Here is a 13,898-nt window from a genome sequence, read left to right as displayed (position 1 = left end):
TCTCTCTCTCTCTCTTTTTTTTTGCTCTTTCTTTCTTCATCCTTCTTTTTTCCACATTTTAATCACACTTGCCCAGCACTGCGCTAAGAATTTTCTCATTCAAATTCAACTGACATGTGCGCATGGATGTCCTATTAGCACTGAGCAGTATGCATATAGGCCTATACATTGCAAATAGGCCTCCATCTATGAGATCACTAATAGTATACAGCATGTGAAGCAAAAATTTCTTTGCAACTGATTGACAAATTGCCCTACATTGACATAAATAAGCAATGAAAGATAACAGAGATAAAGATCTCTTTCTTTACAAGTTTTCATAATTCTATTCTCTTGCTGATTAGGAATTGTACAAATACAACTGAAAATTCATTCTTTCTTCACTGCACCCACATAAAAACAAGCATACAGTTTGCACTTAAAAGCCAAAAGAACCTGTTCTGTTTAATCAATGTTGTAGCACAACAAAGTCACAGAGCTTTATCCAGAGAAAGGACGAAGTGCTACAAAGCTGACACACACATGTATGGTCGCCTACAGCTCCTATCCTTCACATTTGAACTTACAAGAAAACAAGAAAATCTGCTCCTCTCATTCCTGGGTTCACACTTCGGCAAAAATATCTAGATCTCTTTTTCCTTTTCTGTCTGTGCTTTAATGGTCATGTTAAACAAATCACAAACAAACACACACACACACACACACACACACACACACACACACACACACACACACACAATATGATAGTCCCATATAACATTATGACACATACGTAGGTTACCAATGCAGCAAAATAGTATGAGGCATTTGACAATTATTATGGCAACAATAGCAAACTGATGTTTTTACAATTTCCTTTCTTCCTGCTAGCCTAGTTTCCACGCTGTTCAATCAAAACAAACAGTGCGATAGCCATACTGGTTTTGTTGTTTATGTGTCATCAAGTGTGTGTGTTTGCTTGTTTGTTTTGCCTCGAATACAAATCTTTTTATAAGAGCATATTATATGCAATTAAGTTTGATAGTCCTCTTTGCATGAAACTAGGCTTGCCAATGGCACTTTATAAGACTTTATACATCACTTAATACAGTTTCACACAAAACATAATCGGTTGTCTAATGCTCTTGAGAGGAAACTAGTACGTTAATGGCTAAACAAGCTCCGCCACTTCCTTTTTCATTGTATCTTTTGTTAAGACATCAAAATGAACAATTGAACAATACATGTTTCTTTGTTGTTGTTGCTTTTTTTAAAATAAGATTTCCAGATTCATTTTCACGATAGAAGGATAACTGATTTGAAAGAAACTCTGTAGAGAAACAACTTCAAATATGTGTATAAACACTACCCTTGGGGCAAAAGTTTTGACTTGTTAAGTTGTAAAATATAAAAATTCAGATACAATAAATCAGACTTTTACACTCAAAAAACATTGTTGCACTGGATATCTTTGGGAAAGAACTCAAGAAGGAAAACATATCAATCAACAACATTGAGAGTTGAATCTTGCCTGCCTTTTGCTGCAAGTTATCTTCACGTAATGTTTACAGAAGAAATCAATTTGAGACAAGAGTACAAACATCAACGACAATGCAGGATTGATGCAGGATGGCCCAAAAGTACCCCCCCCCCCCCCCCCCCCCCCCCGAGTGAGAACAAACGGCGCGAACTGGACCGGTCATTATAGAAAGCTGAATGAAGACCATTAGGTATCCACGCTGACATACATGAAAGAGTTGATATGGCAGGACCATATGTCGCAGTATATACTGCATATGCTTGGGCTGTCAGCGGTGGAGACAAAAAAAAAAGGGACCCTCCGTGCGGCCAGGTATTGGGTTACATGACAGTAAAAGAGAGATGGGACATCGGCCTAATTAGCCCCCACTCGTTGCCCCTTTCTGGACGCAGAAATTAGCCGAAGATGAGACAGAGACGGCCGCCACAAAGAAGTTGTATATAGGGCTTATTAAACGGTATTCAAATTACCCTTAGTGCGGAATATATTATCTCCCCTTCTGCTCATCTCTCCCCCTCTTTATTTTCTATCTCTTTTTTTTTTCTATCTCTCAATCCCCCTCCCTATTCCATTCCATCTACTCCTGTTTAACCATAATTAGAAAAGGGGGAAGGGACAATACTATCATGTGACTCAGGCTACGACCTCCTGAGATTATTGTAAAATGTACAGCGACGTGATAGCATTGAAATGAAAACTGAAAACCAAATGGACAGTAAGATAAATATGACCTCTTGCACCATCTTTACAGGTCAAGGAGAATTTATGTGCCAAAAGTGACAGCAAACCTTCATTTCCAAGTAGCTAAAATGAGATATGTATTGGGATTATTGTTTACTGTGAAGCAAGATACTTTTGCACAATGAAATTTTCACAAATTCCCACTGGCATTCAAGGCAACAATAGTGTAGACAAAAAATTTCACATGCATTTCAGTTTCAGGAATCTTGGCTCTTGAGAAATTCATAAAATTAAAGTGTACACAGACATTTGTGGTTTTACAAATTACATTATTCTTCTTCTTCTTTTTTGAGGGGGGAATGACCTTTTTGCATTGTTTGGAGGCTTTGTTTTGTTTTGTTGGTTTAATCTTTTTCTAATTTGTCTGGAGTTTGTCACTCCTATAATGTGCCCACAGTTCTTCCACAATATATCATAAATCTTACCATTGTTTTGCATGCTTTGGCATCAGCCCTATCCAACATTTACGCAATGCCGCATTGTTCCAACCTGTGGAGCATCTCACCTATCATTCCCCTCCCACTGCACTTCTGTCTCAGTCAGGACACGACATAAATCATTCCATGTGGGATCGAAGGAACTCGCCAGCAAAGGGGTCCACCGATCAATAATCTAATGTCCCTGCTATATGCAATATCGGCACTGGAAGGTGTACGGACAATCTCCATTTGGCCCCATTCATCAAGACACATAATGTACAAGGTTTAATAAACACAGCCTTAGCGGCACTTCTATCTTGACAAACATATTTTCATTCTAAGAACAATCAATATCTGTTGTACAAAGGTGTTGTTATAAGGTTAGGAGAGGGAAAAAATATCTAATTACACAGGCGTGGGGAGGGGAGGGGGGTGGGGGGGGGGTGGGGGAGGGGAGAGGAGTGCAGAATGGAGGAATGAGGTACCGGAGCTGAAAAACAGAAGAAGCAAGCATTATGTGCACTTACTCCTAGTTATCAACATCTTTTGCTATAACTGCATTAATGGGATATACATGTAGTCCCAGGTATTAAGATTCATGGATGTGATTGATTATGCTGCATCCTCTGCTCTACAAGTAGATAGAATTTAATACATCGATGGGGATTAGGTGGGAGACAATTCTCAAATGAAAGTGCATAAAAAAACAATGCCGTGGCCTGGATAGACTTTGCACCCGAGGGTTTTTTTATTGACAGGCTAATGAGAGTCGTTGTTCTGGGATGATTTATCGTGAACTGTCCGTCCATAATCTGCTTGGAAATTGAGCTACGATTACGCAATCTGCATACAAATCGACATAGTAGAAATCTACCCCCCCCCCCTTACCACAACTACCGCCACAACTTTTATCAGGCCTACCAGCTCAAATGCTCTGAATTTTACGAGTGGAACACCCTTTCCAATCAGCACAAACTGTAAAAGTGGGAGGGTAGATCTAATAATATCATAATTGCTGGTAGGTATGATTTCATTCTTTATATGACAAGTTAACTAAAAAAAAAAAATTATATAAATTCATCAACATATCAGGGTAACAGACATTCCCCCCAAAATGGCAGGTGCTTTAAAATACCATTCTCCCACTGTTAAGTATATCAACAAATATTTATGAACAAAATGCAAATTCGTTCAGTATTTGTCAGCATGTAGCCTACATATATGATTGCCCAGCTTTGCTGTATCTCCAGATATACATGTATGACTTCTACATTCTAGATGCTGTTGAATGATAGCTAGTGTTTAAAATATTGGTTTGTGTCACTGAGATGCATATAAAAAGGTCAGGTGAAATAGAATTAATGACAAAATACATTAAGGACAGATTGAATACATTGATATTCTATGTTTGGCTTATATTTCAATTCACATGATATCCTTTTCTCAAACCAGAGGGTCAATGCAAAACTGCAATTGACTTCGCCTTACATCCTGTATGCTCTAGATATTAAACTGAATTGCTAAGCTGCACAAGCATTCCTATATATGCAGACATCTATGTTTGAGGCAAATGGGATTTATTCACAATTCATCACAAATGCAATGATTTGTCATGTGCAGCAATATTCAAGTATGCACTAGTGTACTTCAGCTACATCTTGTACCTTCTAGCATTTTCATGGCTGACATTCAAACCAATATCCCAGCCTCGATCTAAAACACCAGTCTTCAATGTCTAACTTCTGATACATCCAGTTCCTAGCTACCAGGGGGCAGCTCAAAGCGAGGACATTTCTTTTCTTTCTTCTTTTTTTTTAAATTCTTATTTTCCTCTCTTTTTTTTTCTCCTTCGCTTCAAACCTACAATTGTAGTTTATTGATTTACCTGCAAACAGCGTCCCACAACTTTAATTGAATTACGGACCGGGCAAGCAGCTAATTATGGGTGAAATTCAAGGCGGACTCCATTAACAGGAACTCTGCGTACAAAAGTACATGCTGCGCATCATGCATTATGGTGGGCTACACCAGGTATATCTCAATCAACATCCCAGGAATTACTTCTTAAGCCCCTCCTCCCCTGCGTGGACAGTGCAGGTAATTGACCGATATCCTAATCACTCCAGATTAATTGACCTGACGATGATAATCTGAAGTCCTTAGAAATAAAAACAGACTTTATCAAGCTAATGATGAGTAAGTTTTATGAAGAATCCGTACACTCATTCATTTCCTAAATTATGCATACTGGTAAATTTGTTTGATTTTATTTGCTCTGTTCTGTCATTATTTATTTTGCATTGCTTAGGCAATCTAAAAAGAAAAATGATAATAAATAAATGATATATTTTCTAGACATTGAAAACCTAAAATAAAACCTATTATTTCAATAAGGCCTAAAATATATCTCCTTGGTACCATACAAATTAACAGATCGCAACTTTGCTACATTCATGAACTTGGTCAGAATTGTTCAAAAGAAGGCATTTCTATTCATTTTTTATTCACTGCATCTAATAAATTCTCAGGTATGAAATTGTGAGTGGCATTTAAGAGAATGAAGCGGCATAGAATTCATAACCAATCACAAGAGCAATGAGTATAAATGCAAACAAAATGTGCACACCAAGCCATTCTTTTGTAATCTTTCTGAAAAAAAAAAACAACAAGAGCAGGCCAGACAATGTCAGTAGCATCCATCAGATAGCACTGATCAAAATCATATCAGACACAAAGTGAATATCACATTTCAACATCATTTTTTTTTTCTCTCTCTTTCTTTTCAAATGCAGAGCGCACAAGACGGGAAGCCCAACCAATGACATACTTCCTTCCATGTCGCCCCCACCTCCTCCGAAGAAAAAGAAAAAAAAAAGACCAAGAAGAGAAGAATTTAAATAGATGAACTATGACCCATCCATTGTCAACTTCGATTTAAGTAGCTCTCCTCTTTGCTGAGATCGTGACGATCCAACAAGAAAAGGAACAGGAAAAAGGCTCTCTGTCGTTGCTTTTTTTCCCCAGTGTCCAAAAATCTCTTTAAAAAAAAAGAAAGACATACAAATTTTAACATCCCTACCAAAAACAGACCACACTGATTATCTCATGACCCTGAGTGCTGTGCTAGACAGAAGTCAATCCTGATAGATAAAAAATATGTTTGTGTTATCAACAAAAATTTTCTTGTATCGTAGATTTGGCTTTATCGGGGGCACACTTCAGCCTGCGTGCTAATAAGTCTATTTCCTGTTTCTATTAGCGACAGATAACTGTTGCAGCCTGTAGGAAATCTACACACCGAAGCGTACTATTCTTGACATAGTATACACATATTTCTAATCACAAGCATTGTATGTACATTCCTAGAATTCATTCTCTGTCATCAGCAAAATATCTCTTTTTCCCTATAATATTATATCAAGACAGAATTTATCATAATGCAGCAAATCAGATTTAAAGACCAGATGAGATCTGAGACAAAAGAAAAGTATGAGCATTCAAATACCGAGGAATCACTGAATTCCACTCAGGTAGCATCAGCAGAATAAGAAAGAAGATCTATGAAATAGCCTAACTATGAAAGTGACCAAAACATGCATTTTATACTTAAAGGGATGGTACAGTATTGGTGGAGATGAGAATTGGGCTTTTAACTTTTTGCGAGATACCAAGAAAACACTTATGAAATAGTACAGAGCATATCATTTTAAGAGGAATTCAAATTATCATTCATTATCTCACCAAAAATATTAGAAACCTGTAATTGAGTCTCAACCAAAACTATACGATCCCTTTAAGCTCTTTTATAAGTAACTTCATGAAGCATTTAATCCTGACAAGGGTTTTCTCATGACTCCTATTACTAGGTCATCACATTTAATTAGACAAAACATCGACATCCCACAACTTTCTTCTGATCAAGTTGTTTCTCCTTCATCGGTCCAGTTCAGAAAACAATTTCCCCTTGGGCACACACTGTCTGTCTTGTGCACTTGAGTCCGTTATAATCCTCGGCTATAGACCCACATACTGTGTATGACGTTGGACTTGAACTTTGCCATCTAACCCTCAGAGTCAATTCCACTTCCAGAGTCTGCCACGGCTGGGAAATGGGAACGGACTAAAGAAGCGTTTTGCCAGCTCTCCCTGTTTTCACACTTTCCCAAATCTATAAAAGGAGGCTATAGCCCTATTATAAACTCCATCATTGTTGTTGTTGTTGTCGGTGGTGGTGGTGGTGATGGCGATTGGGTGGTGTCCTTCGCTTTGTGTCTGTCTGTTTTGTTGTTGTTGTTTTGTTTTTCTTCTTTGAACAACGACCCTTGACCCTTTGACAAACCAAATACAGGTCATGCCACAGACAGAACTGAAACACGAAGAGTATGTACATACCTGAATACTGTAAATCTAGAAACATTCACAGCATGAAATTTTGTGAATTGCCACTGGCATTCAATGCATTGTGAAGGGAAAAACAAACTTTTGCATGCATTTTACTTATATTGCAAATCTTAGGTCCTTGTAAAATTTGTAAACATTTCATGCACACAAATATTTCTGATTTTACAGTAGCACTAGCAGCACATTGGATAGTGCGATATTGTGATGGAAAAGATTTATGTTTGTTATGTTCACAGCCCCAAACCAATTTCACAATGTCTGGACACTAAACTTAGTATGTGCATAGGCTAAGTTAGAAGAATAAAAGGTTAGGGCACAATTTTGACACATTCAAAAACCAGGGAAATCCCTCTACAGGACCAATCTAGGTAATATTCGCTCACTACTTGCACATTGATAGAAGAAAATTACTGGTACTTCGAAACGAGGGACGGGTTATCTTCTCATTTAGAACATGGCGATGCCTCCTTATTCAAGGTGCCATCTGTAGAATCTATGAGAATAGGTAGCTCTGTAGGCCTACTTGGTTACATTCAGGCTACAATTCATTAACCCATTGGGGACGGACTGATATTGCTACAACACGCGTTTCCCATAGACACATGCCCGAGAATACTCGGAACTCGTCCTCAACAGGTTCACTAAGCATACAACAACAACAAAATATCAAGTACATTTACAGCGTTGGTTAATTCTGCAACCATTAACAAATCTCTTGATTCTAACACAATGAATATTAGGTTTGGCTGTCTGCACTAGGTCAGACAACTCGTGTGCCAAGAGAGTGGGGAGGGATCAATAATAGAGCCGCATGGCTAGGTACCATAGCAGATATAGAACCCAGGGTAACCCACTCTGAACACAGCTGTTCTATTCAGCATGAAATTGTGATGCGCAGTGGACACAAAAAAACACAACAAACAAACAAAAAGAAAAACAGGGCTTTTCAAAGCTATGGAGAGGAAAGTATATCAATCCTGTGTTTGGGTCTCAAACTAGAGGAAGGGGGGACGCTGCTGCTACGCATGATTTGGAGCCAATTGTTGAGCAAATCTTGCACCTGTTCTGATGGGTTTGTCTGGATCAATGACATGCTTCGCTGGTGGCGGATCTATAAGGACCTTTTCTTTTTCGAAATAATGGGTGTTTGTTTACAACCACCACCACTTTTACAATTGCCATCCCTTTGTCTGAATTGGCTGGGGCAGGCTTCTGGCTCTCACAAACAGTGATGGCACGCGCCACGCTCCAGACACAAGAATACGTGATAAGTGTAGCCATCCAGACGACGATCTTGAATGGGCGGCATGCTCGCAGGAGGAGAAGTTGTTTTGTTTCGCCAGCCCAGGCTGGTGCTGAGCGTGAGTACAGTCAGAAGCCCAGCCATACCTTGACAGCTTAGAGTTGGTTATATATGAAGAGAATGCCATAAATAAAACCCGAGACAATCTACTTGAATTATTTAGGGTAGTGAATGAGGAAGCAGGCATTACTTCTCCAGGTCTTATAAAATCAACCTATGATGATCACGCTGATAACAAAGAGTAGACTATAACCATATTCGTTTCCCATATAGGAATGAGCAACTTCAGACCTTGATATTTTCAAAACAATAATCGGCACATTATATCACACACACATGAAATGTTCAACGGGCATCACAGCTGTTTCATCAATCCGTACTTTTGAAGAAAATGCACAGCCCTTATGTTACAATGAATATATATCCTTACTAAAACCCATGGCCATACAAAATAACAATGTCACTAGGATTATACTTTAATATTTCCAAGCTGACATGAGCAGGAATTGGTAGCCACATACTGTATTGTACTTGCAGTATGATTAAAGAATCAAAGGGGGAAAATTTCACTTATCGTCAGGTGAGAATGATAAGGGCGTTCAGTTGCAACTAAAGCCATAGTGTTCAAGGCACCTTAACGCCCTTCTCATTCTCATTCAACGAAAAACAAAGGAGCTTTTACAATCAATTTGAAAAAAATACATAAATATATACCACACCAGTAAATCCTGTGAATCTCGAGTAAATGCTACCCCATGGCTCTCCTTGTCAAAGTGACTAAGGCTGCGTTCATGCGAAACTAGAATTGCGTTTCTAAACAAGTTTAGTCGCTAAACGTGTTTAGTTGTGTTGCGTTCATGCGATTTTTCCATTTAAACGCGTTTCAAAACGCCGATCTGAAACGCGGAAAAAAGGGCGTTTTGAATCATGATTCTGCCAGAATCACGATCGCAGAAACCGCATGAACGCAACCGTGATTTCAATCATGATTCTATGACGTCATTGTGCGCTGTGCGCATGCGTGTTTCTTATAGGGTATTCCACAGCTTCTTGTTCTGTTCGCGCGCTTGTGTACGTCTTCTGAATCGTGTGTTTCGGTACCATACTTGCACTTGTTTGTTTACATCAACGCCATACACCGATTCTATGCTAGTATCTAGCTGTTTAATATAATAATACATGTAATTACTCTCCGATGAGTTGATAATAGTAATGGCTGCAGCGCTGTGTCTACCAAGGCCTATGGAAACAATTGGAGAGACGAAGAACTAAGATTATTCCTCGATTTGTGGGCAGAGCCTGAATGCCACAGCTTATTGGAAAGTATTCACCGAAATAAAAACGTAGAGGCCTATAATGAACTAACTGATCTCTTGGCATAAGGAGGTCTGGCTCGAGTTGCAGAGACAAGGTCAAACTGCGCAGTGCGCTGCGCAATGGCAAAGGATGAGCAGAGCCAGAATCAGCGTTGCGAAAGCCCGCATGAACGCTCTTCCGCTGAGACCGTGATTTGAAACGCCGTTTTGAATCATGATTCATGTTTGTGATTCTGGCTACGAAATTCGCATGAACGCGGCCTTAAAGGGTTCTATTACAGCACAGAAGCTGACGTTCAGTGACAAGAAACTGGTTGTTTGGATATAAAATAGCTCAAAGCCATGTAGGTTTGATATAATGTCAAGGAGAGGAAGGGAAAAAAATGGCGAAGAATGAAATATGAATTGGGTTCACCCCATCCCTAGCCACAAAGTAGCACGAAAAAAATAACAATAATAAATGTTGAAAGAGAGAGGGGGAAAAAAGAAACCCACTAAATTCATCTTGGTGGGCTTTAGGGGCTATAAATCTGACAAAAAACTAACAATCAAAGCCTTTCATTGCTCGGCCCCTCAGAGATTCACAAAGGGCGCTATTCTTACCCCTTCTTCAGTGACTCACAAATCTGGGGTAGACGGACTGGATGACAGACCTATCCCCTCACGCCATCCCTCCCTCATCCCCCCCCCCCCCCCCCCAATCCTCCGTCCATTCATGAGGATTAGGAGTGGTATCAGTAGACTCCATCAACTCCTGGCGAGTTTCTCTCTCTCTCTTTCTATCTCATTATCTTGCTTTTTCAATCTCTCCTTCTCTCACTCCTCTCTCTCTCTTTCTCTCAAACTCTCCATCTAATGTCTTTCCCTCTCCCTCTCTTCCTCCTTTATCTGTCTATTTATAAATCCATCTATCAATCTCCCCATCTTTGTATCTCAATATTTATCTACTTATACATCAATCTATTACTCATTCCATTTATCAATCTGTGTAACTCTCTATTAGCCAATCAATGTTTGACATCTAAAAAAGGCATTGCACTTGACTTAAGCCTTCTGCCAATGCAGATCATGGTATGAGAACATTTCACAAAGAGCAAGCTCTTTCTTCCCTGGATTCAATGCATCTATTCATGATATCACAAAATGTTCTATACACAGCAGAGGCCTGTCCAGAACACTGAACTCGAGAGAAAGAATTATGTATCAAAACGCATTTGGAATGACGTTTACAAACATGGCGCGATTCGAGTGTTGTCACTGCGGAGGTGCTTTGTGCCGCTGGACCCGGGAAGTAGAGGTCAACTGAGGCGCGAGCATTTTTGTAACCCACAGCGTATATGCTGGATGTTGACCTTGGCAGCTCAGAGATATAAAATGCGCTTCAAAATGGCATTGTGTGTATCTACTCACAAAAAGACAATCATGGTCCCAATCACGTTTCAAATTACCCTTTGAATGCCATTTCTAAATGCGTTTGAAAACATGGTTGCCTTTATCTATTGTCTGAAAATGCCTCAAACGCATTTAGGACCGTGATTCCACCTCAGAAAATTTGTAGATGAGCTCATCCATTATCTGGTGATATTTTTTTTTTGGGGGGGGGGGGGACGGGGTGAGATATACAACAGTTTCCCTCTCCTTTCTTTTCTTTACATATCACGGTCTACTAGACTTTACGGAGGGACTGAGAAAACAAACCCGTTTCACAACCTAGGATGGAACAGCTTACTCTGCCTGTAAAAGAGTACATGGCGGTGAGACTTTAGTAGCCATCTGCTCACTGCAACGAAAGTGAGCCAAGAGAAGCCGACAAGACAGAGGAGAGATGACCTACCCTCAAAAAAACTAGAATCTGTCGAGAAAAAAGAGAGTTGTCGAGGGCTCGGAGGCATCAGGGAAGAGCAAACAGAACGAAGAGAGACCGGAGCAAACACCAAACAGTAGTTTGTAATCCAACCCAACGAGGGCACGGATATGGAGCGGTCGAGGAAAAGACCCGGAGAGCACACAATAAACTACTGAGAGAAATAGTATCGGTGACCGAACCTCCAAAGAATGTCGGAAAGTTATGATCTGGATCATATTCTCATTCTCACTCAACTCGAGAGTGGAATGGAGAGAAAGGGATAAAAGAGACAGAGATAAAAGCAAAGGAGAATAGAAAGGGGGCGAGAAAAAAAAAAGCTGGCATACTTACGAACTATGCTGAGTAGATGACTTCGGAAACATTTTTCCGAACATAAATCCAGGAGTAAGCAATTGGACAAAACCAAATATGATGCCTAGAAGATATTCGGATAATGATCAATTGTAGCCACTAAAGAATGTAAGACACAAGTTACAAAAAATCCAGGTCCAATTGAAAGTTGGTTGCCTCGTCGAAAAACTCTCTCCAAATGAAGATATAAAAGCATTAAGCGTTCCCACCGCCGAGCTTCAAATGAGAAAAGCAGTCTGACAGTTCACAGTCTTTTTTTGAACTTTTGTCAGTTTCCTTTTCACCTCTGTTTTACAGTTTGATCCCAGGATAGTCCAATTATTTATATTTTTTGCATGTAAATCCACAAGCAATATAAATCCTCCTTGTCAATGAACACACCGTCGGCAGGGATAAAAAAGATGAAAAAAAAAGGGAAAAAGAACACAAATGTAGTAAGTCCATGTATCGTCAGTCAAGGGGCGAGCACTAGTCCCTCAAACGCACACCCATTCAGCTGCACTGACACTGCCAACTGACAACTTGTGTGTCTGGTGCAGGGAGCAGAACAAGATCTTTTTCACTGTGGAAGTTTACACACACACACACAACACACTCACATTGCAACCATGTGTGTGTGTCGCTGCAGGAAAGGGACACACTCCTTTCTAGGCTCACAGTGTATTCATTCACTTTCTGTGGGTGTACATTTTCCTGCTGGTGTGTGGGGGAAGGGAGGGAGGGAGGGGAGAGGTGGGGTGGGGTGGGGAGGTAAAGGGCAAGGGAGGGGGACATCATTAACTCCGTCCCTGGCTAACCAACATTCCATCTTTGCCTCTTCTTTTTAAATTCCTTTCCCCCTGTCATTATTTCTCTTCATTGCTCATTCTAATTAATCTGTTCCCTTTGTACTATCTTCAATTTTCTTTCCCTTTGTATATCTGTATCTTAAGTTATTCTCTGCATTTGTCTCTCCCTCTCCATAGTGTTTCAGTCTCTCTCTCCCTCTTTAATTCCCCTCTCTCTCTCATAAACAAATATAATACAGAGGCTATATATATATATACTCATATATAGAGAGAGAAAGCGACAGACAGACAGACAGAAATATATGGACTATATATGATACCTCTCTCTCTCTCTCTGAGTCTCTCCTTTTCTTTCTTTTCATTCAATTTTAATTTATATACAGGATGTCGATCAAAACATGAGACAAGTCCCACCAAATATCACGAAGAAAATAGCTTGCCAGATTCTCAAGGGAAAAAGCCACCTTACAATGCAGGGGAAATGCATAGTTTTCTTTTTTTTTTTAATTTCTCATCCTTTTTACAGATTTTTTTGTTCAATTTATGATGCAAGAAACCATCAAAGACACATGTATGGTATGACAAGAAGTTTGATATCAATGCTCTGACCATTCAAACTGAGATTCCCAGAATCTGTAGACACAATCTATGACACATTAATTAAAAGGACAGATACACTTCATCTACACATATTGCCAGTGACATTCCCTCTCTCTATCAATGTTTACTGCTTTTCTACCCACTGTCTCAAAAGAAGCCAGCGACATAATACCCTGAAGCCAAATGAATCCTGACAGACGAGAGATTGTCTTCTCACCATAGAGGGCGTGCTCCTCTCCATCATATCGCCAGACTTGAGAGTCCGCTATTAAACCATGAGCACAGCACATCAAGTCTTCATTGAACCGATCCTGCAATGCCAAAGTAATCCTTTGGTTTCGCAATCATTTTGAAGACATGATCACAAAGTCACGCAGAGTGTAAAATTGCACCTTTCCAATGTTCTTCTCATCCCAAAACTGCCATTCTGAATGCCGGTCAGGAAATGAAACCAAATGAAAGACAAGCAAATCAAACTTATGACTGCAGTCCCATCAATTTACAACCATGCTGATATTTCTTGAATAAGCAGTGCAGCATATAAAGCAATGGCACTGCATAAATGGAAGTCTTTTCTGTGGCCATTTTATTCA

General features: G+C 39.7%; 1 protein-coding gene across 1 annotated transcript in view; it reads right to left on the bottom strand.

Annotated features, from left to right (window-relative positions):
- LOC139737986 (formin-like protein 3) overlaps window positions 1-12,498 on the bottom strand; it is a 125,735-nt gene extending 113,237 nt beyond the window's left edge. Inside the window, exon 1 of the mRNA XM_071648652.1 lies at window positions 11,897-12,498. The gene's annotated coding sequence lies outside the window, so the exon portion shown is untranslated. The remainder of the gene's footprint in view (window positions 1-11,896) is intronic.
- Between the last annotated feature and the right edge of the window lie 1,400 nt (window positions 12,499-13,898).

This window comes from Diadema antillarum, unplaced genomic scaffold (genome assembly GCF_040938485.1).
Source record: "Diadema antillarum isolate AM-2024a unplaced genomic scaffold, OU_Dant_1.0 seq00000718_RagTag, whole genome shotgun sequence".
NCBI lineage: Eukaryota > Metazoa > Echinodermata > Echinoidea > Diadematoida > Diadematidae > Diadema > Diadema antillarum.
This window is presented reverse-complemented; position numbering and strand designations above follow the sequence as displayed.